This window comes from Notamacropus eugenii, chromosome 3 (genome assembly GCF_028372415.1).
Source record: "Notamacropus eugenii isolate mMacEug1 chromosome 3, mMacEug1.pri_v2, whole genome shotgun sequence".
Lineage (NCBI taxonomy): Eukaryota > Metazoa > Chordata > Mammalia > Diprotodontia > Macropodidae > Notamacropus > Notamacropus eugenii.
Window position 1 is genome coordinate 15,369,251 of NC_092874.1, and position 24,301 is coordinate 15,393,551.

At 39.2% G+C, this 24,301-nt stretch overlaps 1 protein-coding gene across 9 annotated transcripts in view; it reads right to left on the reverse strand.

The window, feature by feature from the left end:
* The window catches only part of IGF2BP3 (insulin like growth factor 2 mRNA binding protein 3), a 102,927-nt gene that overhangs the window by 70,594 nt on the left and 8,032 nt on the right, over nt 1–24,301 (reverse strand). The gene's annotated exons all lie outside the window — the stretch shown is intronic.

Consider the following 24,301-nt stretch of genomic DNA (forward strand, 5'->3'; position numbering starts at 1 on the left):
TCTAAGACTGACCCCAGAGCAGACATCTCTGGTTTGAGGTCAGATCCTACTGATCACCTCCCAAACACCAATCTGGGGTAAAGGGATGAAGAGGAGAGAAGGAAAGAAGAACAGTCCTAGATGGAGCAATCACATCCTTCAAGTACCGACATGTCCATCTCAAGGCAAAGCTCCTTTTGTCCCTCATGTCAACTCAACCTAGTTTTCCAAAGGGCTAGACATTGAAATTCTCCAATTGAAATCCACAAACATGAGCATTCTCTGCTTACCAGACTCATCACAAAGAGCACTTCAAGTCAAGTCAACATTTTAATAATCCATTCTTATACATCAGGCAAGAGATGGTGCCAAGTACTGGAGAAGCAAAAGTAAATGATGCCTGCCCTCTGGGAGTTTCCTTTCTAAGGAGAAGAATCACTCTGTCCCCAGACATGCAAATCCCAAAATGTTTTGCAGAGACAAAGCAAGCACTCTAAGAAATGGAGGGATCAAATCCAGAAGTCAATTTCAATAATTCTTTGTAACAAGAAGTAATTCTCTGGTGAGGAAGAGGGATACAGGGAAAATTTTTGGCGATGTAAAAATAAAAGATAACAATAAAATCTATTTTTAAAAAGAACTCAACTAGTTCTTAGTTCAACATTTACCAAGTACCAACTTTATGTCAGGTACTGAGCGGGGTATGGAGGCACAAAGCAAACCAAAAAGCAAATCTTCACCTTCCAGAATTTTCTATGCTGAGGGAGGGTGGCAGGGGAGGAAACAAGCTGATAAGTTTGGGCAAAGCAATGATGGGAAGGACAAAGTGCTAAGTCTAGAGCAAACGGAGGAAGAACTCAATTCATTAAGAAAAATTTGTTGGGTTCTCAATTGGATGTAAGTATTTATCAAGTATCAAGCCAGACCCAGCCCTTGGACATGAAGGGTATTCTGGGGTATAATCATTTCCCACGTCTGGGCTTCTGTTTCCTCCATAAAATATGGGAAACACTGAAAGAATAAATAAATTCTTATTTAATTCTAATTCATAAAATATTGAACTAGCTGCTTCTGAAGTCCCTTCCAGGGAACCCAGATCTAGGATTCTTCCCTATCTCCCCAAGTTCATGATGCCCCTCCTCTTCCTGAACACCAGACAGTTTTATCACTTTTCAGACAATCGGTTATTTTGTAAATAAAACATTGATTTAGTCAGACAGACTAGGCTAACAGTAGTTGTGTTCAGCGAGGATTCAAAATTCATTCCCTTGTCTCCTCCCTCCTGCTTCTCCCGGCACCGTCCCCATCCTGATTTCGCCTCCTGTCCAAAAAAAGATTGGGGGGCTGTGGGAGATACTACAGGGTTCCCTTATTTTATTAGGAAATAAGATTTGGAACAACATAACTTCCAAAGAGAACCTATTAAGGAAGGAAGAATACATGCCCAGAGCAAACAGATGTGATTAAATTTTTAAGTCTCTGAGAAAAGATTCTTGCTTCGAAACAATCCAAGGCCGATATAAGGATTTCAATGTTGTCACAGGCAACTAAGAATGGTGTTTCTAGCAAGTCAGACCAATTCTAAAAAAAATGTTATTGCTGTTTCCTAAAACAAAGAATTTAGGATCTGATTAACAAAAGAAGAAAGAATCCTTTGATAAATTCCAGGGAAGAAAAGCACAGAGTTACCTACTGGGGCTATCTAGGGGTCCCCTATCAGAAGAAACTCAGATATACAAAAATCTGAATTTATAATTCAGGTAAATTGTGGCAAGGTGTTAGGGAATGGATGGGGCAGAGATGTCACATCCTTAACAAAAGGAGGTTTTAACTTTCCTGAAGTAGTCAGTACTCAATTTTCCTTTAAATAGCAAATCTCCCCAGTGTCTTTTTTTTTTTAAAGAGAGAGGGATATTTACATATCTCTAGGAATATCTATCATGTAAATTGGGAAACACCAGGACTCCAACAGATCTCCAGCTATAGAGCCTGGGGTCTCTCAGCCAGATCTCCTCTAAGAAATTTCCCCAACTTTTCTCAATCCAATGACTGTTTGGCACCTCTCTCCATTTCCCTGCTAGCCAGGAAACCATCCATACATTATGTGGGGAGCAAGAAAATGAAATCTTCCCCAAATAGGTCTTCTACAATATTTATTTAAGAATATGGTTGGTAGATAAAATATTTAACGCCCTATTTTTCAAAATTCAATTCACATAGTCAGTAGAAAATGCTTCTTGATATGAATAAGAAAACCCAACTCCTAAAGCAAAAGGCATTGAAACTAAACTGTCAGCATGCAACACGCTTTGAAAAATGTGCCCAGATGAAGAATTTTCTGTCCAGAATAACAAAAACTTCAAATAAAATGCCCATATTACTACTGGGCTCTTTACTCCAAGATTAGTTATTAGGTTTTTTGTTTTGTTTTGTTTTTTTAACTATGCAATGAGAATACTTTTGCACAAAATAGCCATCAGGTCGAAATACACTCGACACACTGGGTATAAACTCTATACTTTACAGGCAAGCTCCACACCCTCTCCCCACCCCCATACCCCTTGCTGCCCCTTTTACAAGTCAAGCAAAAAGATTTTGGTACCTTCTTTCCTAGTGGGTTTCCTCTCATTGTCTATGGATCTACAGACTGGTGGGTAGGATGCTCCCTGTCTATCCAAGTCTCAGAAAACTAGGGATCAGGCCAATCTCACAATTTCTATAGAACTTAGAAACAGGGAATTCCTTGCTTTGGGTCCATAACAGAGAAAGAGAAATGAGAGCAAATCTAAAGGAAGGCTCAGCTCAATGCCATTGCTGCTGCCTCCCCCTCAGAGGTTTCCTTCCATCTAGGAAGGACATCTGGGACCATTTCTATTTCTATCCATGTAGATTTCTCCAAGAAAATGTAAGTCCCTTGAGGGTAAAGATTGTTTAAGCTTTCTTTCTTTGTACTTCTAGCACTTAGCATGGCTGCAGGCACAAGGTAAGCATTTAATAAATACTTGATTGACTGAAAAGTGATTCAAAGGTGGTCAAAACCAGGCTCCCCAACTTTCACTTCAAAAAATCAGTGATGGGTTCCATTTCTTTGTTGAAAGGTAGGGTAAATGCAAACTAAAACCATTCAACTCCACTTGAAGTGCCCAGGAATCAGTCTGTATTTGTTAAGCACCTACTATGTGCTGGGAACTGTGCTAAGTACCAGGAAAATGAAGACAAAAGCTACAGATCCTATTACATTAAGCAGCGTAGTGATCAGGTCAATTTTTCCTAAGAAAAAGAAAGCGCTTTAATCTAGCTTTGACATGTTCCACATCGTCAAGATTCAGTCAAACTAGAATTCTGATGGCAAAAACATCACGCTGGTCACCTCTAAAACAACCTGGACATGTTGAAAAATAGTGAATTAAGTATTTTACTTGGGTACATATTTCATTCTCTGGAAAGTGTTCAATTAATTTTCTATATCTAACCAATTCAGTTATCTAGGAGAAGAACTTATTTTCAGTGAAATTTGGGAGATTCAAAAGCCTATTTGGTATTTGCCAACTATTTTATTCTCCTCTCTCACCCAATATGTTAGCATTCCATGCCAGACAGTTCTAGCTTCATCTCCTTTTCCCTCACAGTACTCCGTAACAGGAACGTCTTCACTAAAATTCAATGAGCTGAGGAAAGGGATTGTGTGTGTTCCCCAGATGCAAACTACTTGGACAGAGTCTCTGTTGTCATTTTGTTACGGATTCAGTTATTTTATCCACAAAATGAAGTTGGGCTAGATATTTTTCAGGTAGAAGTTTTTAATTTGAGGTCCATGAACTTTCTCTTTTTAAATTTTTCTAACCAAATTTCAGTGTGATGAGTTTCCTTTGTAATTTTATGCATCTAAAAACATTACTCAGAAAAGAGTCCATAGACTTCACCAGACTGCGAAGAGGACTCCTGTCCAGGACACAAAGAAGGAAAATTCTTGCTCTAAGGTCCTTCCAAAACTTAACTAGGGGTAGGAAAGAGGCTTTGGGTCCAACATTTCCCTCTGGAAGACACCAGGTGGCGACATAAGCCCACGACTTCTGTCCAAAGGGGCCACTAGTCAGTCTATTGTAGACCAGGTTTTATGGGAGAGCTGCTGGAACATAAGGCTTCATCTTTGCTCAAACCTGGACTTTCATGTGACGATGACTTTCCACCACTTAGAGATAAGGGCTGAATTTAGCCACAAAAGTGTAATTTGTAACCTTAAGTTTTTTGGACAAGAGGCATTTTCTACATGAAAGGCACCAGATACTTGGTGTACCAGAGAAATCATTACAGTGCCATTATTGGATGGAGAATTCTTTAATGATATCATAATTATCATTATTGCCTTTGGTGGAACTTCCAAGCCTTTCGAGACCTTCAAGAGTTGCTAAGAACCCCATCAAATGAAGGTGTGTGAATTGCATTGCCCTTATTAAAAACAAGGTGGAAGATTCAGATTCAAATCCTGGTTTTTCCACCTACTTCTTGTGTGGTCAAGTCCTGGTCAAATCACTTAGCCTCCATGTTTCCATTTCCTCATTTGTAAAATGAGGGGGTTGGACTAGACCACTAAGGTCACTCTCAGCTCTAAATCTATGACTGAATGATAGATCACTGATATCTTCAGATTCTTATCCTCTCACTGCCTTAGTTTCCTCATCTGTAAAATGGGGGCCACACAAAAAGTTACTGTTTCTCTTTCCTCACAAGGAAATAGGGTCCCAGATTTAGAGAATGGGAAAGGACCTGGAAGGGTATCTAGTCCTACTTGATAATTTTACAGCTAATGAAATAGACACCGAAAAAAAACTGAAGTGACATGTCTGAGGTTCTCTAACTCCCAGTCCCTTACACTTTCCAGCTCCAAGCGGAATAACTCAAATGACTTGAATGGGGGTGGTGGGGAAGACTGCAAAAACAAGACAGCAAGAAAACATTTTCTAAAAATTAATAAAGCAGGATTCAGAACCTGCAGCACTTACCTCACAAAGAGTGTTGTGCAGGTCAAATAAGCTAATGAAAAGAAAGGGAGTTTTGCAGCCCTTAAAACTTTCTACTAGCACCAGTTACTCTCATCATCATTGTCATCATTGAGGCCAGCACTTTTGATTTCACAGATTAGAACACTCAGGTGAAGAGGCTTGCCTAAGGTCATAGCCACCCAACAGATGTCTCCTATGGTCAAGTTTAACAATAGCACTATCGTTGAAATACATGAAGTGAGCATATTCATCACAATACAGGTAGAGTATGATTAATACTGAAATTAAACGATAGGTCATGCGAAGTTTGCCCCATACTTATTATTAGAAAGCAGGCAATGAGAAGGGCAGGCAGGTGTGCTACAGCCCAGAGCTATTCAAAAGATTATCCATGTTAAGGCCACCAACAGCATTTGCAAAATTACTATTGCATTTTAATGTTTCCAAGAAATCCCTATCGTTTAGAACCTGAAGCTGCAGGCTAGTGGTTTTGCTCTCCTGGTCATTCAACCTGATAATCTCTCTTTCCAGGCCATTTCCCCCCCAGTCCCTCCAAGATCCAGATTAAAAACAAAATCACCTCATCCAGGAAGCCTTCCTGATCATGCACACAATATTCATACTACTCAAAGTGTGCCTTTTACAAGGCTCCTATACAACTTCGAAGTGTACTTGTTATGGTACAAGTACTGGTTGGTATCTCCAACCAGCCTCTAAATTCATCATCAAGGACTGGAAATGACTATGAGAAAAGCCTGATAATGGGGGAAGAAAAAACCCATTGGCTTTGGATTTCTAGATCCTGGGTTCAAATGATGCCTTTGTCACTTATTAGCTGGGCAAGTCATGGCATTTCTTGGAGCCTCAGTTTCCTCATCTGTAACCCAAGAGGGAGAGAAGAGATGGTTTCTAAGGCCACTTCAAGCTCTAGAACTGCGGCTGCCTGTCGGGCAGTTTAATGGTGCTGCCTCATTTCTCATGGGTAAGTTGTCTACCAAATAGGTTGTCAGCTCATTGGCAGACAATGTTTCTTTCTCTGTGCCACTGCTGGGATCTATAAAAGCCCTCTGAATACTTGTTGAATTGAGTTATTCACAGACTACGCTGTCCATCCCTGAACAAGAGGGTTGACTCCACTCTTTGTCCTAGGTCTTAAGCATCTGAAAATGTAGCCTTCCAACAAAAAAGTTCTTGCAACTATTTCATAAAATCACAAATGTTGCAATCCATGACAGGAACCCACGCTGTTTAACATTAGCGGCGGCCTCTGTGGTTTAAATGAGCTGCTTAATAAGACCTTTGCAGGTCTTCCAAAAAAAGAAAGAAAGAAAGAAAAAGAAAGAAAGAAAGGAAGAAAGAAAGAAAGAAAGAAAGAAAGAAAGAAAGAAAGAAAGAAAGAAAGAAAGAAAGAAAGAAAGAAAGAAAGAAAGAAGGAAAGAAAGAAAGAAAGAAAGAAAGAAAGAAAGAAAGAAAAAGAAAGAAAAAGAAAGAAAAAGAAAGAACAGGCACATCTTCTGGGCTTAAGTTGCAATGATTTAGTAGAAGGAGAGCAGTCCCAGGGAGGGAAAAAAGCCCAAAGCTTTATTCTACAATAGACTATTCATAGAGGCTTCAGACACATTTGGAAAAATAGCTATTGTCCTCACTTTTCCTCCCATATTAAAAACCCAAAACCTTGAGGTTTGCATAGATCACAAAACAGAATTTCCCCCATAGGGTTTACCACAGTTTGAAGCCAATTTTTAAGATGGTAGCTGCTCTCAAACCAAATCTAGTTTACTCTGGGCTAGCTTGGAATGAAGTTCTCTTTGTTAAAGAGATTCTCAAGTTACTGAAGAAGCTTATTTTTACCCAGTACACATAGAGTATTTTTTTCATGTTCGTTGAAAAGAATTCATACTTGCTTTGGGGTTATTTAAAGCACTACAGCCATCAGTCTGCGAAGAAAAAGATTTACTAAATGGACCAAAGCAATGGCATTGGGGAAAGCAAAACTATTTTGTCATTTGGGCAGAGCAACAACATAGTTACTAAAATGCTTATCTTGAAGCAGAGCTGTGTGGCGATGGGCAAGTCACTTAGCACTTCTGGGGTTCTGCTTTCTCACCTCAGAAAGTAGGACAATAGTACTTGCCTCATGGGATTTTAAGGATCAAATGAGATAATGTATGTACTGCAACAGATGGATGTGGGCTATTATTAAAGTATGTCTGAGGCTGCCAAACCAGTATGATTTCACATGAGCATTCAACAGGTGTGATACTTAGTCACCAAGGCTCCTTGGAATTAGCCTTGGAGCAAGTAAGATTTGAAAAATGACCAAGTGACTACACCTATTTCTCCAAGAACTGAGACTCCCATCACCTAAAGGTTCGGAAGACGAAGCAGCCTAGCCTAGTCACCCCCTCCTGATTTGTTTCCGAGCACTCAAGTTCCACTGCTCGTAAGGCTTATTTGTTCAATTTTTAAACACTCCACACACAATCTGGCAGGATAAAGCATGCAAGAGAATATAATGGTTCACAAGAGGAAAATAAGCATTTCTTAGAAAAAACAAATCCCCAGCTCCCTGCATTCAAATGGCTGGTCTCTGGAGAGAGAACAGGCTAGAGTGGCAGTGGTCAAGGACCCCATCCCAATCCTTCCACCTGGCCTTTTAAGCCCTCCACCAACTCACCTCTTTGTCTGGCTTTGTAGAAGCCCATTTCATTTCTCCCCTACCCCCACAACCGATCCAGGTCAGTCAGGCTCGATCTTCAAGGTTACAGCCCAGCCCCCTCCAGCATGAAATGAAAGCTACAAGCAGGAGTCCAACTACCCAAGCTGTGTGATAACAACCACAGTTATTCCCTGGGTCTGGATGCACAGATGCCAAAATTCCTCCCTTTGAACACATTTGGAAATGATATCTGGATCTTTGATTCAGAGCAGAAAGGGGCCTGAGAGGTGCATCCCATCCAACCCCTTCATTTTACAGATGAGGAAACCCAGAATTGAGGAGGAGGAGGGAGACGAAGATCATCATCGGCACTGAGCTTTCAAGGGAGGTCTTAGGACTCCAGTGCAGAGAGTTCCTGAGTCTCTGGCATGGGGTTCAGTAACACAGCCTTACTTGTTTAAAGCCAATATCTACCTTTCCCTTTCCCTAGGATCAGGCCAAGGATAGTTTTTTTCCCCCACCTGAACAATACAAAAAAGCTGCAAGGAACCCTCAAGGTAGGGAGTTTTCTTATTACCGTAAAAAACACTTAAAAATTTGCATCTAGATAAGGTGGCTTGCTCCAAGGCAGCAGTTAGCTATTCTTCAAGCTTACAATTAGACTAAAACCACATAATTATGACCATTTACGACGGGGAGAGCAATAAGCCTACTTAATGCACTTTTAAAATCTGGAGGGGAGAAAATTTAACTGCTGCGTTCTCTTTATCCCCAACTGTTAAGGAAAACATTTAAAACTCTCCCAAGTTAATGCTTTTTAAAGCAGCTTGTGAAAATCGGCATTCCTTAGCTTCCACCCTTGTACCTATGGCTTTCTGAATCAAAATGCCAGTAAGCCATCGATAATGCCTGGCTGTTGGTCTAGTTCTCTTAGCATCAACAACTGATGTCTCTAGGAAAATTCTGCAACGCACTTTACAAGTACGATCCTACTCGTACCCTCAAGCAGGAAATTGCAGTCTGGTAGGCTTATTTTTATGAAGTAAAAAAAGTATTTCATATTTTATTTTTAAGATAATAGAATCCTTGCTGTAAAAACGGAAGAGACTCCAGAGGTCAGTCAAGCAGTCCAACCCCCTGATGTTACTGATGAGGAAATTGAGTACTAGAATCAACCTACTCTGACTCAAAGTGATGCCCCCACCCCCATCACCAAAACCAGAGGTCTGGCACAGTCTGAGCTTTTCCAGTGCCTGAGTGTTTCACTCAATAGATATCATGCTTGATTGGAGTCAGGAAGACAAATGTGGGTTTAAATCCTGCTTCGGATATGCTTCTATATGGTGTGTGACATCTGGGTTTATTAAACACTAAATTAAGAATCCCACATATAAGAGATTAGATTGGCATTGGACTCTCCCAATGCTAATGGGGGGGAAAATCATATTAAATTGAAAAACAGTGTAATGTGCAGTTACAGTATTGGCTGCTGAGCCAGAAAGACATGAGTGAGAATTCTGCCCTGAGAAGCTTACTAGCTATGAGGCTATGAGCAAATCACCTCCTGTAAGTCCCAATTTCCTCATCTGTAAAATGGGAACAATAGTAATGTGGCCCTCCGAGGACTGCTGAGACTGAGATGAGATAATGGTTGTATAAATGGCCATTAAAACAAACTCATTTTTTGGTCCTATGTCTCCCTGGAAATCCATGTAGGATAATCTCCAAACCACAATGACCCACAGTGGATAAGAGTTTAAGGTCCAGAATTCTGAAGGGTTGAATGAGCTGTCATTTGCACTTAATCCATAGTGAACAAAGACATTTTAAATGAAGATACCTTTGTTAGCATTGCCCCCAAACTGTTCTAACATTTCTACAAAATAATTTGTTTGAAAAGATCTTTAACCCAGTCATGAGGAACACCAGTGAGTAAAGCTTAATTTGTTACATCTGGTGGGGGGGGGGGGGGGGGGGAAGAGGGAAAGAGTGGGACGAATGAATCTTTCAGGGATCTTGGATTTAGCTTCAATACCCCTGCAACAGGTGTGCTATTTTGCAAATAATCTTTTAAAGCTTTGCAATAAGGCACATGTTTAACTTAATAGCTAAATCAGTAATTGGTGAAGTCACTTCAATATTCATTTGACTCAGCAGCTGTGAAGCTTTAAGTATGTGTCCGAGCTGAAAGCTTCCCATGTTGATGTATGTCTTTCTCCGAGCTAGGAACCTGACTAGAAGGTGACAAGTCAACAGTCATCTGTGGATCAAAAGGTGTTATCATGCAAATTTTACTGGCTGTGGGGGGTGTCTAAGCAATCCCAAATCTATCTATCTAGACATAGATATAGATACAGATAGTCTTTGGTAGGAGGTATACATAGCACAGAGGCAGTCAGCCCACTTAAGGCTCTAATGTCAGAAGGAAAACTTGAGAAATTCTCCTGCCTTACGATTGGAAACATGAGGGAAACTGAGCCAAGAACCAAGGGTCTTAAAGGTCTTTTGTAAGATCAATTTCACAGTAAGGAATGCTACAGTTCTCTAAATGGTTACGAATGTGCACTGGGTGAATTAATTTGGAGTCCAGGGGATTGGGGATGTACTTATAATGCTTAAGGAGTGGATAAAAAATTACAACTATGACTGAAAATTTACTTCTGACCCATATATTTAAAGACTAAACGATAAGAAATAAGGCTAGAGATACCCACACCCCTCTGGGTGTGCTGCTAGAAGATCCTGTAACAAATCTGAGTTCTAGCAGTTAGGAGGGACAGAATAAATAAGTCAAACAGGTTAGCAGGAAGTTTCTGATAACCAGTCTCTTTATTGGAGGCCCCCAGAGTACTGACGATAATTAGATAAAGCGCCTCCATACACTTCAGTAATGGGTCTGCTAGGCAGTTCTGGCTCTTGCAGTCAGTCGAAACTGAGCATTACATGCCATGTGATGGCTATATTTTCGACGTGATTCTGGAGGTCCGGGTTGACTAGACAATTCTTATACCCTCACCCCTCAAATTATGTAATTATCCTTCTAGAAAGTGTCCACCATCTAAGAATGGCAAGCCATTCTTACTAGTACATTTTAGTTAGCAGGAGATTCATAATAAAAACTAGCTAGTTCTGTGAAATCTGTGTGAGTTGGGACCTAGGGCTCCACCCTATCTGCCTCCCTCTTTACAAATTGCCTCTTATAATACAATTAGAACTAGGTCAAGTTTATACACACATTTTCTATCCACCACTTGAGAATTTGTTCTCTCCCCCCAAAGAGGACTGCATTCTCCATGCTAAAGAAAGAAAAATTGAGTAATTTACAAAAAAAAAAAAATACCAGCAATAATACAAAATTGCAGACACAAACCAGGAGGCTTGAAGTTTAAGGCATCCTGGGTATTGTGAAGCTGTGTTCAGAATGGGAAACTTATAACTGTGTGTTTGCTACAATTTCTCTACTATCAAAAGCAGACAGAATTCAAAGACAGAATTAGCTCTACAACAACCTACACAAGTCAAAAACAAAAGTTTCATTAGACAGGAATTCTGTAAAACGAAAAGGGGCAGACACACTCAGACACCTGGGCTGAGCGGAGCACAGGATTTTCACAAAAAGCATGAATAGCCTTCTTATCTTCATTTACATACATTTACATCTATTCAAACTTCCACGTCTTCATTTTAGAAACATTCCAAAAAGCTCAAGCATATTTTCAGTTTAAAAGAGGGCAGATAAAGATTGCCTGTTTCCCCTAGCCATATGTTAGAGGTGGTGAGGGTGGGAAGTATAAAAATAGAGGAAATCTCATCTTATCACAGGATTTCTTTTGTTTTAAAATATTTTTGGTCCTACCATTTGAAAGAAAAAATTTACTGGATACACACCACAACATGTAAAAGAAATATGCTCATCCAGAGAAAAATTAAAATCAGGTAAAGGTCATACAATCATTCTTATCAAAATTAATTTTTCACCAGTACCATCTTTAAGATTACCTCATTTCAAAAGTTCATTGCACAATGCAAATCTTAAGTCTGTGACACAATATGAAATAATCTCATTTGCTTGAGTGTAATTGTATTTTAAAAAATAACCTGAGTTTAAATGACTAGTTCAAACAAATTCATAAATTATGCATTGGTAAATATTCCAGGCACTAAATATTTACAGCTGCCATTTTGTTTGAAAATGAAACATTTCACAACATAATTTAAAAATTTTAATAACTATGACTGCAATTAGTTTAATTAAAAACATAAAAACATTCTTTCTTCACAAAAACAAACTTCATGCCTCTTGAAATTCTCATCATTCTCACCAAACTCCTTTTCAATAAGGTATTCTATATCTAAGAATTCTTTTGCCTTGAAAAAAGTTTACAATTTGACCGATTTTTTTTAATTGTTAAGAATCAGTTCAAAGCACTGAAAAAGGTCAATACAGGCACTAATACTCACTATTTTAAAACACATGTGGAGTTTTCAAAAATTGCAAGGGAACCCATGAAACATGAAACATAGATCTAAAGTTGATTTCTAATTATAAAAATGGAGAGAACATTTTTGTTATAGTCCAGAAAAAAATATTTTGTAGTAACTGTAAAAAATAAATTCTAACATTAGGCTCACAACAATCCCCATCTAGCTAATTGTGCAAGCCCTTGGAGTCCCAGGTCCTCATTAGAGGTGGCAGCGACTGACTTAATTTCTTCATCCAGTTCAGAGCCCGCTGCCAATCAGAGCAGCTAATATTTGTTTGTTATGAATTTTCAGTGACCTAATCACCCACATTGACAAATTTGATCTTCTTCTTCTTAAAATTCAGTACCAATTGGTTAGCTCCAAAGTCAGGAACCAAAGGCGACATCTGATTTTTATTTATTGATCTGTCAGTTCCACGTGTAAATCACTGTCTGAAGTTCTCATGAACACCCAGACTTTAACGCACCTACATAGCTGGATCAGGCACCCTCAATCTAAGGGCTCATTTGAAATGTCAATAAGACCATTGTTCAATCGCTGCTCTCCCTGCCTTTATTCAAGCCACCTCATGACAGAAAAACTCACATTCGCTTGGCTTTGTAGGCAGAGGTGATTCAGATATTTTGAAAACCTTGCTCTATAACCCTTGACAAAATTTGTCTGAAATACTCATCTTAAATTGAAATCAAAACTTGCCCCCTTCTCCCTAGATCAAGAAGAGAGGAGAAAATACAGACAGCAAGCAAGGTGTTCCAGATGGAGAACTGACCTCAATGCCTGGAACATCTAGTTTCAGGTCTGACCTGAGACAGACCTGCCTGTGTGTCGCTGGGAAAATCACTTAACTTTTCAGCACCTTCAATAAGCACCTTTGAGTCAGGAGTTCTTAACCTGAGGTACATCTTCCTTTAATAATAATATATTTAATAATTTTTAATATTTAATATTTAATAATAATTACATTTCAATGTAATGCATTTTCTTTGTAATCCTATGTATTTGTTTTTATGCATTTAAAACAACCATTATTCTAAAATGGCTGCACCAGGCTTCCACAGGAGGCTACAGTATCCAGAATGGCGCAAAAGCTTTGCTCTCAGACTATAATTTGCAGAGATGGGGCAGATCTGCTTTGAAAAAGAAGTTTCTCCCTGGGAACACCTTACCCTAATGTAATCTCACATAAAAGAAAAAGAAAAAAATACACCTCTCTCTTAAGGTGCTTCAAGGGTAAAGGCAAGCATATATAGTCCAAATCAACCTTTTTGTTATTAGAAGAGATGAATAGGGCAAAAGAGGATTTATTCCAAAAAAGTGTCTCAAATACAAAAAGATATTAATCTTTTAAGTGGTTTTAAAATTATTTTTTTAATTGGAAGGGTCCTCAAAAATTCCCCAGATCACAATATCAGAAGGGCATTACAGGAACTGCCAAGTTAAGAAATAATATTTCTTGGAGAGGAAAGCCAGGAACATTTAAAGAACATAGGCATTTGAGTATACAAGTCACCTAACCTTCTCAATTTCCAAGTATAAAACATTAGCTTTCAGCACGATGGCAAACATTCTCAGCAAGACAGATATGGGGACAAGTAAGTGGGTGAATGAATACCCTACTCTGATTCTCAATCCATTACTGCATATGACAGAGGGCAAAGAGAGTGTTGATCAGATGTTGGAATAAAATTAGTGCTTCTTATATTTAAGCCATGACACTCACATATATAAATGTGTATCTAAATACAGAGAGAGACAGAAAATTGCCTGACAGATAAGCCTCAGGATAAACTACTCTGGGCCATGATCCATCCTCCTGGAAAGATCATCCTTCTAAATGCAGTGACTCATCTACTGCTTCCAGACATCAAACTTTGGGAGGCAGTATGACCTTGCCCAGCACCTTCAGTTCTTGGGTGGTTTTCTTGAGTAGTTTACGAGTAACAGGCACTTAATCTGCTCCTGCTGCATGCCATACGTGTGCCATGCCTGTCCTAGAGCCCACTGCCAGTCTAAAGAGCAGAGGGAAAGATAGTGAGCTCCCCAATCACTGAGGCAGAAAGGGGTCACTGGGCTCTGAAAACTCAGAGCTAGTCAAATCCTCCCGAAACCCTGCCTCATATCTCACTTTATTAGTGAGAGGATATTCAGCATCTGATAAGTATAGATAAAAAGTACTGATATCCACATCTAGGGGCTTGCTGGGTAACTTCCAACAGGTATTTGCTAAATGGAGGCTTAACTCAAGCTGAAAAGTGGAGGGCGGATAGTGCAGGAGAGGTAGGAAGCAGTAACAACTTACTAACTAACATATGGAGGGGGAACCCAAAAGGGAAGCTATTTAAAAGGAGACTTTTTGGAATTCTCAAGTAATCCGAAAACAGAGCTAGGTTAGGGACTAAACCTGGGATTTCTTTGCATCAGTTACTCTGAGATGAGCAAGCTCCTTCTATGAAGGTAGATCGGCCCATCCTCTTACTCTGTGATTTAGAGGTTAGAGTTGGTTGGAGCACTAGGAAATGAAATGACTCTCCCAGAGTAACACAGCCAGAGTTCATCATATTTGAACCCTGGGCTTCTCTGTTTCAGGCTCAGCTTCTAGGTACTATATCCTGCTGTCTCTTCATAACTCAGAAACCTTGAAAGAGGTAAGCCTGTGACCTAAAGAGAGTTATTATTCTGCACCAATGAAGTCACAGTTCTGATTTTTAAAAAATGCTGAAATCAAGGCAAAAGCCAATAGACTTTAAAAATTCCACTTAACACATCCCGATTCTTTTTAAGGAAAGGCTCTAAAATTTTGATATAGAAAGGACCTTCGAGACCATCTATTACCTCCTTATTTACAAATGAGCAAAGTGAGGTTCAAAGGCATTAGTCTTTGTCTGATTAACTTAGTGTCTGAGGTGGCTTTCAAACCCAGAGCCTCTCTCCTACTTTGAATCTGCTTTTCCAAACCACATACTCTCTCTCCATTCAGAATTAAAATGGGAGATGACTGTGAAATCAGGAAAGATATAGAGAAGAGAGAAATAATATGCTTTCACCAGGGAGGGAAAGTTATACAGAATTCCTGAGAGGAAGTAAAAAATGAAAAGACTCCCAAACTGAGAGTAGAAATCCGACCTCTTTTGCTCAACACCTTGTTATGCTGTTGAATATACATCTTAAATCCCAAAGGAAGCTAATGATGTCAATAAATTTTTACCTTTATTATTTTTATGCAGGTGTGTGTGTATGTGTTTTTTAATTATATACCCAGCAAAGGGACCGCAGCCCATGCTTCAAGAAACTGTCAAAGTTCTAAGTTGACATCCTCCCATAATTCCAATTAAACTAGATTTTAAAAATAATTAAATGGTGAGAGGGAGTCACCTACCAAGCACTTCATTAAAATTAAAGGATCATGGGGAAAAGTACTGTATGAAAAGAGAGTGAAGTTCAGAAGGTCTCTAAATTGAACCGCTTGGCCAAAAACATGCCTCTCACTGGCTTTTCCAATCCAAGCGACAATAGGCTCCCAACTTGGACGTGCCTTTCCTAAACAGGCTGACTGCTGGAAAAAGGCTCCCTCCCACCTAGGGAAAATTGCCAAAGCACGAACTACAATCTCCCTCACCCTCAGGGTCAGGATCATCCAGGCACAGTCTTTCTCCTCCTTCCTCTCTCCCTTTTTACTCTTCCACGCAGATCTGAAAGGGTGCTATTTAATCTGCATTTCTTCCCCAATCAGTCAAGTGCCTCTCCTTAGTCACTCAGGGTGGGAAGGACGTTTCTAAGTTATCAGTGGTCTTAAATCATCCACCCATTTGCAGACCCCACTTCCAGGGAGAATCACTATTCAAACAGTAATTGATGGTCATCTCCTACATTTAACCAGGGTGCTCTTTTTGCTGTCAGTCAGTCATACTTCACAGATGGAAGAAACACGTCTCAAAGCAGATTTATACCTTTTCAGAGACGCTCCTATGAAGCTGCAATTGTCTAGGTCACTGGACACTGGGGCCCTCTCATTCTCAGTGTATTCATTGAAAACCAGAAGAAAAAGAGCTACTGAATGAGGGGGCCAGGTCTCCTGCCACACTGGCCCAGGGCGCTGTACTAATACCCAGATTTAGGTAGACTTTTAGGGAAAAAAGCTCACTTCTCAGTGGGCAACAGAGGAAACTGCCACAAGCAGAGGCGTGAGAGTGGGCTCTGGGGAGAGGATGCCTCACCAGAGCCTTAGAGGTCTCTCTATTTGGAATCAATACAATCGAATGGTTTTTAATAAGGGGGGGGGGGGGCGGAATTTTGTTTGACAAGAGGCTTAAAAAAAACACCTTTTACTTTTTTGAGGCTAGGGTTCCTCACTTGTATGATAAGACGGTAGCAGGCTAGGTGACCCATATGATCCCTTTCATCCCTAAATCTATGATCCCATGAGTCAATCATTCGAATCACAGGTAGGAAGGCTATTAAAGCTTCTTTTAACCCGACTACCTATAGTCTTCTTGGATTATTCTGCCTAATGGGAAGAAAGAGAAGCATGTCACTGATCACTTTAGTCTACCTGTAACTCAAATCTCCCCTGTAGCCAAGAGCTCCCACCTGCATTGATCAAACCTTGAAACAGCAAAATGGAGTTATCTGGGTCTCCACTCTGGAGAGGGAGCTGCTAATGGGCAAAATGAGCAGTGAAAATGAAGAGGATAAGAAGGCGTGAATCATCTACAAAATTAATAATTAGCCCCTGGAAAATGGAGCCACTGACAGCAGACCAGCATTAGGAAACTCCAATGGCTTAATCATAAAACCGAGAAGAGAGGCTTATTTTATGAGGGTAGGTGGAAAAAACCATCAGCTACAAGGAAAAAAAAAGGTCTCTTGGATTTTTTTCTCTGCCATAATTTCAAAACTTGATTAATGTTGATGACAATAATTGTTTTGTGTTTTAATATGAACACACATACATATATGCATATTTAATATGCGTGTGTGTGTGTGTGTGTGTGTGTGTGTGTGTGTACTGTGTATTGTATATACTGGCAATGTTACCAGTGAGTCAGCCTGACTTCTGGAAAGTTCTATTTCCATATGTGTCTGTACTCAGACACACACAAAGCACAGAATTTCCAAATTTTATAACCCAAACAAAACAAACACCTATAAAGTGTTACAAGACAACTTGCATAAACAAACATTTCCTGGGCAAGAATCTAAGGGATATGAAACTCGGAATTGTTCAACTTTCTTTACACATATTAATTCCCCTGTATTTCATTTGACAAATTATATCCTAATAAATTCTCATACAACAAGGCAGGAAGCAAAACTCAACTCATATGCATGAAATGTGTTCTTTGGCATTATGTGAGTAATTAGTGCAGAAACTAAAACAGGCAAAAGTATTTTTTTTAAAGGTGGGCAGAGTAGAACCAAACACAAGAAGGAATCAAAAAGCTACGTTTCTACAAGCTTTGTTTACCCTTCAATGCTCAAAAAAGAAGAAAAAAGTTAAAATGAAAATGCATACATGTTTAAAAACATATTTCATTGGAAGACAATTTGCATAGTTTCCCATAAAAATATATTTCCAAAGATTTCCACATCTGATGGAAACCTCGCAAGAAATAAAGAGATAATCCCACATTCTCAGAGAGAGAGAGACCTAACAGAATTAGTGTTTTTCACTCTTTCCAAAATACAGGCTTGAATTCTAATCTTAGCACTAAGATTATTTTGATCTCTAGTTTTTAGAGCTTACCTCCTAAACCTAAGAAGAGTCAAAAAGACCAACCCTTGAACTAACTGGAACTGATGTGAAGTAGTTAATTGTACACATTTTCATGAGTCTACAAAGTAAGACTGTTCAGAAGGTAAAAAATGTCCCCTCACTCCCTTTTCTACCTGAGAACAGGTGTCATTCCTTACCACATAGTCAAATTCTTCCTGGTACCCAGACATCATCCTTGTGATGCCAGAAAGATTTCATTTCAAACTTGCATTCTGTCACTTACAACACCCTTCAAAATTTTTCAAGAACTTTAAGGGGCCTACAGCTAACTGTTCATTTGTTCCCATCTCCTCTCTACTGACAGAAAAAGTCACAGCAGCCAGTTTTCATGGTCTCTCTTCCACTACGTGCATGCTCCTTCTGAGACCAGCATGATTTTGTTTTCTGAAAAAGTTTGCTCTTTTCTAAGTATCTGACATACAGATCTTCCAGTCTTTTTATTTCAAATATTTCATTCTCATGTGTGAATTTTCAAATAGCTAAAGAGACCAAAAGATGAATTCTCATCCATTTAGAACTGGAAGCAATCTTTGAAAATAGGTAGACTATTCACTGCATTTTACAAGTGAGGAAACAGATTCAGAAAGGGGAAGCAATTTGCCTAAGACCAATTAATTGCCCTCCAAAGTATTTTCATTCTTTTTCTTTGTCATTAGAGGAAACAAAAGTGAGACGATTAAGAAGGAGCATGCTTTGAAAACATTATTCTGTAAATTACTGACTTATCAATTACACATTGGCAGATTTCATCCACAAAGGCTGGTGCAATCGGGGATCGCTATCTGTACCAGAGAAGGGAGTAAACTCCTCCATCTCACAGAAAGCAAGCCTGTGTAAGATTAAATTCTGTACAAATACATTGATTCAGATTGCACAGTGGAGAGAGACAAATGAGAGGTTTATCAGCTTGAGATTAAATTTCAGCTTCACCATTTGCTACCTATGAGACAGTGGATAAGTAGTAAATTCTTTGGACTTCAGTTTTCTCTTACATAAAAGTAGCAGGTTAAGCTAGATAAATGTTGGGGTCCATTTCAACTTGAAATCTATGACTGTAGAAAATATTCAGCTTTTCTACATACTCATTTTAACAGTCCCAGATTTACAAAATAGATAAAGGACAGGTTATCCAATCACAAAAGGAAATTCAGGGAGGGGTTTTTGTTGTTGTTTTTAGGCAAACCTATTGGGAAATTTCAAATAATATTTAATTGCAGCCTAAGGTTGCTAATAAGTGTTCCTTTGTATCTTGTCTCATCACTGGGGTCTACGCTGAGCCAAAGGTATTGCCCGCCCATCTCCCCTTTCAGAATTTCTCCTTTTCTTCAGATATTTGGTTTCTCTCTTTAATCAAACAAGATTTTATTAAGGCTTCCCTGTCTAAGAAAATTCACCTCCTCCCAAGATATAAGATCAGAGATTTCGAGTTAGAAGAAATCTTACCTTAGTTTACAGAAAAAGAAACTGAGTTTCAGAGCAGCAGTATCACTAGAAGCTGTTACATAGTCCTGACCTCAGATTAAAAAAAAAAAATCAACTGCCTCAAAGGTTTGTTTTGTTTTGTTTTGTTTTTTTAACTATTCCCAGGGTCTAGGGAGAATGAGGCAGACTCATCTTAACTAAAGCACCACACTATCAAAATGAAATTCACATTCTTCCCACCTATCTCCAGTCCATTTTAAGGGACAGTGACGATATCTTGGCTTCAACATTCAATAGGGAAAACTATCCTTTATAATTGAATCCAAAAAAAATATACTGCTTAGAAGTGAGTTTTCTACTGTTCTAACTGTACCTTGCTTATATCCCTTTGGTCAGGCTGTCCCTGCTGCGCTGAAGCTGTCACCTCCCGGCCACACAAAGGACCAACCATCCACTGAGAGCTTGCAGGGAACTCTGCTTGAGTCCAGTGCCAAGGACGATTTGTCAGGTTCCCCTCTCTCTACTACCTGACTCCAGTGGATACAGCATCAGGGTTCTCAAATCAGGAAGAGATATAGGGTCAGAGTACTGGCCAGATTTGGGTGGTGCCTCTGTCCTGGTCCAGACTCTGCAGCAGAGAGGCTCCCTGCAGTTTAGTTACTTGGCAGTATCGGGGAATTTTTTTCCTACATGATTGGTTTGTAAAATTAATTTGTTTCCAGATGCCCAAAGAGAAGCAACAGTAACATCATATATTCAACTCCAAGCACCCACATTTCTCCTCTTCATCTCACCTTACACATGTGGGAGGATTGCGGAGGGATCTCTAAATGGTCTTGAGTTTGCCTCTAAGAATTAATATTTATAAAGTGATGCTACATTTTATCTCCAGTTAATTTCCTCACAATATACTTCCCCAAGGTGTCATCAAAAGCGGCAGTAGCATCCTCCTTATTAAACCTGGTCTTTTACCTTAAGTGGATCAATGGACTGAACATCCCCTCTACACACACTCAAATTCCTGCGCTACACAGAACCCCATGGTACTTCTGGGATGATGGGATTGTGCCTGGGATGATCAAGAAAATGCTAGATTTCCTCCAAGATTACTGGAGCCCAGTGGCTCTGATAATAACTTCAGTCTTACGCATCACATTATAATGCAGATGTCCCTTCACTCAAGTTGGATTTCAATGTCTTATCTCACTAACACGAGAGACCAGAGTCCTGGGACAGGAACGGAGTTAGATGCTGGCCTGGAGACGATCTAAGCTAAGGACTTCATCTAAGGACCAACCTTGCTCAATTTCCAGAGGTCCTCACCATTGGAGAAATTTCCATTTCCAGCATCTTTCTAAGACAGAAAACTCCATGGTTGTCAAAAGATACCAAGAAGATTCTGAAATAATTTAATTAGCCGGTGAGGCAGTAAGGTGAGCTGGGGCTGGGTTTAAACTAAGCCATTAGAGAGGAACTGTGATTTGCATCAGCGTATGAAGTTCCCAGAACAAATGAAATTGAATACTTAAAATATTACAGATGAGAATGTGAAACAATTATGTAGTAGGCAGGAGAGAAAGGGGTCCCCTGGACAGGACAGTTAAGCCAGTACCCTGGATGGTGGGAGGAGGAGGCTTTTTTTGTTTGTTTTGGGGTCTAGACCAGATTTCTTAGTAAGAGATTCCCTAAAGGCAGACTCCCCCCCCCCCCAATAGAAGTAATAAATTTCTAATAATCTTGGCAAATAGCCTGGGGTGACAAAAGGGTATGTATCCAGCTTGAATACAAGTCCTTCCTGAATTTACCCTCTATCCACTGCTGGCATACGGGGTTTTAATTGTATTTCATGTTGAAAACTTGATTATTTATAGCTAGTTGCTGGCTAACTGGTTAAAACCTAGATCCCCTCCCCAGTCTATCCTTGGAAAGTCATCATTTCTGAAAATATCTGCCCTCTGACATTGGCATTTATTGAATACCATTTAAACATTTAGAAACAAAAGAGTTGAGAAGTAGAGGAATAGATCTAAATACTAAAACCTTCTAATAAGCCACTGGTTTCCCCAGGATCCCTTGACCTACACTAAAGGATATAAAACTAAAATGAAATTTAGTAGGGTTACATATATTTAACTGCACTTAAGTTAAAAAAAAAAAAACCAAAAACCTCCTACACTAGTCCAGGATGGAGATTGAATATCCCAAAGGCAGGATGGACAAGTCAGTCACACGCAACCTTTTTGCCCAGAAAAACTCATGTCACTTTGGACCATATTCATAAAATGACATCCAGATCTCTGTACTAGGCTAACTATATCTGGAATAACATATTCTGCTGTGGGCACCAAATTTTAAGAGGGATATTGACAACCTGGAGCTCACCCAAAAGATGGTGAAAGGTATGGAAATCATGTCATCAGAGTGACAGCTGAAGGAATTGGAGATGATGAGCCTAGAAAAGACTGACAGGAGACATGATAGTGGTGTCATCAAATAGCTGGGGGGTTGGGGGGTGGGCAGGGTGTCAGGCCAAAGGAAGATAACTGACTCCATATAGGAAAGTACAAGAACCAATGTAACAAGTCAGAGGAGGGCTGATTGCTCCAAAAAAGGAGCTGCCCTAACATTGTAATCAGGGGTCCAGTTAAGTAGGGAGCTTCCCAGCAATCAAAGTGTGCCAGTAGAAAGAAGTTGGAGCACCACCTGCCAGGGATGTTGTCAAAAGAGGGCCCCTAAAGGGTGGGTTAGTATTAAAAATCCTGTCAGAGTTGGAACCTAATCTTTGTTATCATTTAACTGTTTCTTCATTTATAAAACGAATATATGACAACATGGATTACCTGCTTAAATGGTTTGTGAGCAAAGCATATAAATCAAATCCAAATTCAGCTATCAGTAGGAGATCCCGAAAGTATTTCTGATTCTGATCCCCTATCACTATCAATGCTACAAGACAATCAGTCCAAATTCCATTAACCTTCAAGTCTGGAAGACATTGTATTCAGGGAGGTAGTGTTTCTCATCTTCCACAATACTTTTCCTTGTCTAAGCAAGCCAGGGAAGCAGGAAGCCAATGCGGTCAAGAAGGCTCTGTCACCTACCCCAGTTTAAGTCACTTTAAATCCAACAATGTCATTTCAGTGCTTGTAAATGTAAACAGAACAAAAAAAAATAAAACCTTATTCTATGTCAGAGGTTAATAAGACTGGACTGAGATGATAATAAGCCCAGTTTGAAAAACAGCCTCCCAATACAATATGCTCAAATTGCTTCTTATGTTCAACCAGAAGACTAGACAAGCTGAACTTAAAAAAAAGATTTTTAAAAAATAGTCCAGCATTGAAAAAAAAATTCTAAAGAAGGAACTGGCCTTGTCAAAGCCCAGCTAAAGGCTCCACTGAGTCCCTTCGAGAATATTCCTTCAATAAGTGATGCTTCCAACAGCCACGTAATCAAATTTCAGGATCTTGAGAGAACAGTACATTTCATATGCATTATGTCTGTAAACCCATTATGTCTGTTAACCATTCATACGGTCATGTTTAACGGGAAAAATAAAGAGCACTTTCAGTGAAATGAAAAGGAGCAAAGACTAGTTCTAATTAACCATATAAAGCACTTAGCAAATCTTAACAAATGTATGAGTATAGATATTTTTCTACCATTAATAAATCAAGTCTACTGTAGCCTTAATCCATATCACCATATTCATCTATATACACATGTATATATGTATTTATGTATATGTGCGCACACACATTCTAAAATTTTATATTGAATTACAGGATAATTCATAACCTGTCTATAAAAAACATTAAAATTATAAGATACTAGTATCTATGTAGAGTACTTCACAAACTTTCAGTTCAAACACAAAAAGCTCTAACATTCTTATTCATAAAATTTCATTCAACATTAACAATGTCCCTTGACATAGGAGAAGCAAGGTCCAACTAAATCAAACTGTCTTGGTGCTATAGGCTATTCTGGAGGTAAAGGAAACAGGGAATGTCTGGGGAAATTACACCAAATCTGCACATACCAGTCAGACCCCAGTTGCCAAATCCACTCCTAAGCCCATGGACTCCAGGCACCTGGGACACAGTTCTACGCAGTCCCTAATTCCATGACTAGAACTTTGTATATGTAAAGAGAACATTGCCAAGTACAGCATAGGCTAACGACTTCGTTTTTCCCCTTTCCATCTCTCCCCCAAATCACACATACTAAGTGCCAAAACAACTGAATGGCTATTTCATGCCTTCATTTAAAAAAATGTATTCCTAGAAAAAGTTATTGCCAAAAGCTATAACAAATACTTCTAAAAAATTCCATAGTTACTTGGCAACTCACTCTTAATGTCAATTTATTTTAATCAACAAGGTATTAATTACCCAAATATGTATGAGGAAAGGATTTTAAAGCGATTCAAAAATCATCTCCCCTTGGAGGTCATTAAGCCCAACCAGAACACAGGAGAAAGACAACCCTACAGTGCAGCCAATTACATCCAAAGTCACAAATCTTCATACAACACATTTTAAAATAACTAAATAGTGCCTGGTGGCTCACTTTTTTCAAAGAGCCTCAAAAAATTCTATAACAAAAGGACCTGGGACCGTTTCCTTAGAACTGGTTGTAATAGGACTTGACTCAGTTAAAGAACTTATTTGTATTGGTTAGCAGGAAGGCTAGATTCCCGACTTAAGATTCAAAATTACTACCTAGCCTTCTAAGTTCTAAATGTCTTCTTCCTCTCACCTCCTGCACTTTGCTTTTAGGCACATGTCAAAATTCTTGACTTAAAATTTTAAATTGTGCATTTAAAAATGCAAGGTAACTAAAACACCTTTAAATATTTTTGTCAGTCTCCCAAGCAGCCTACTATGAGAAGGCAATATGTTTGTATATTTTAGCTTCTGTTTTGGCTAAAACTTGGGAAGGGTAGCTATGTCGTATGTCAGGATTACCAATTAATTT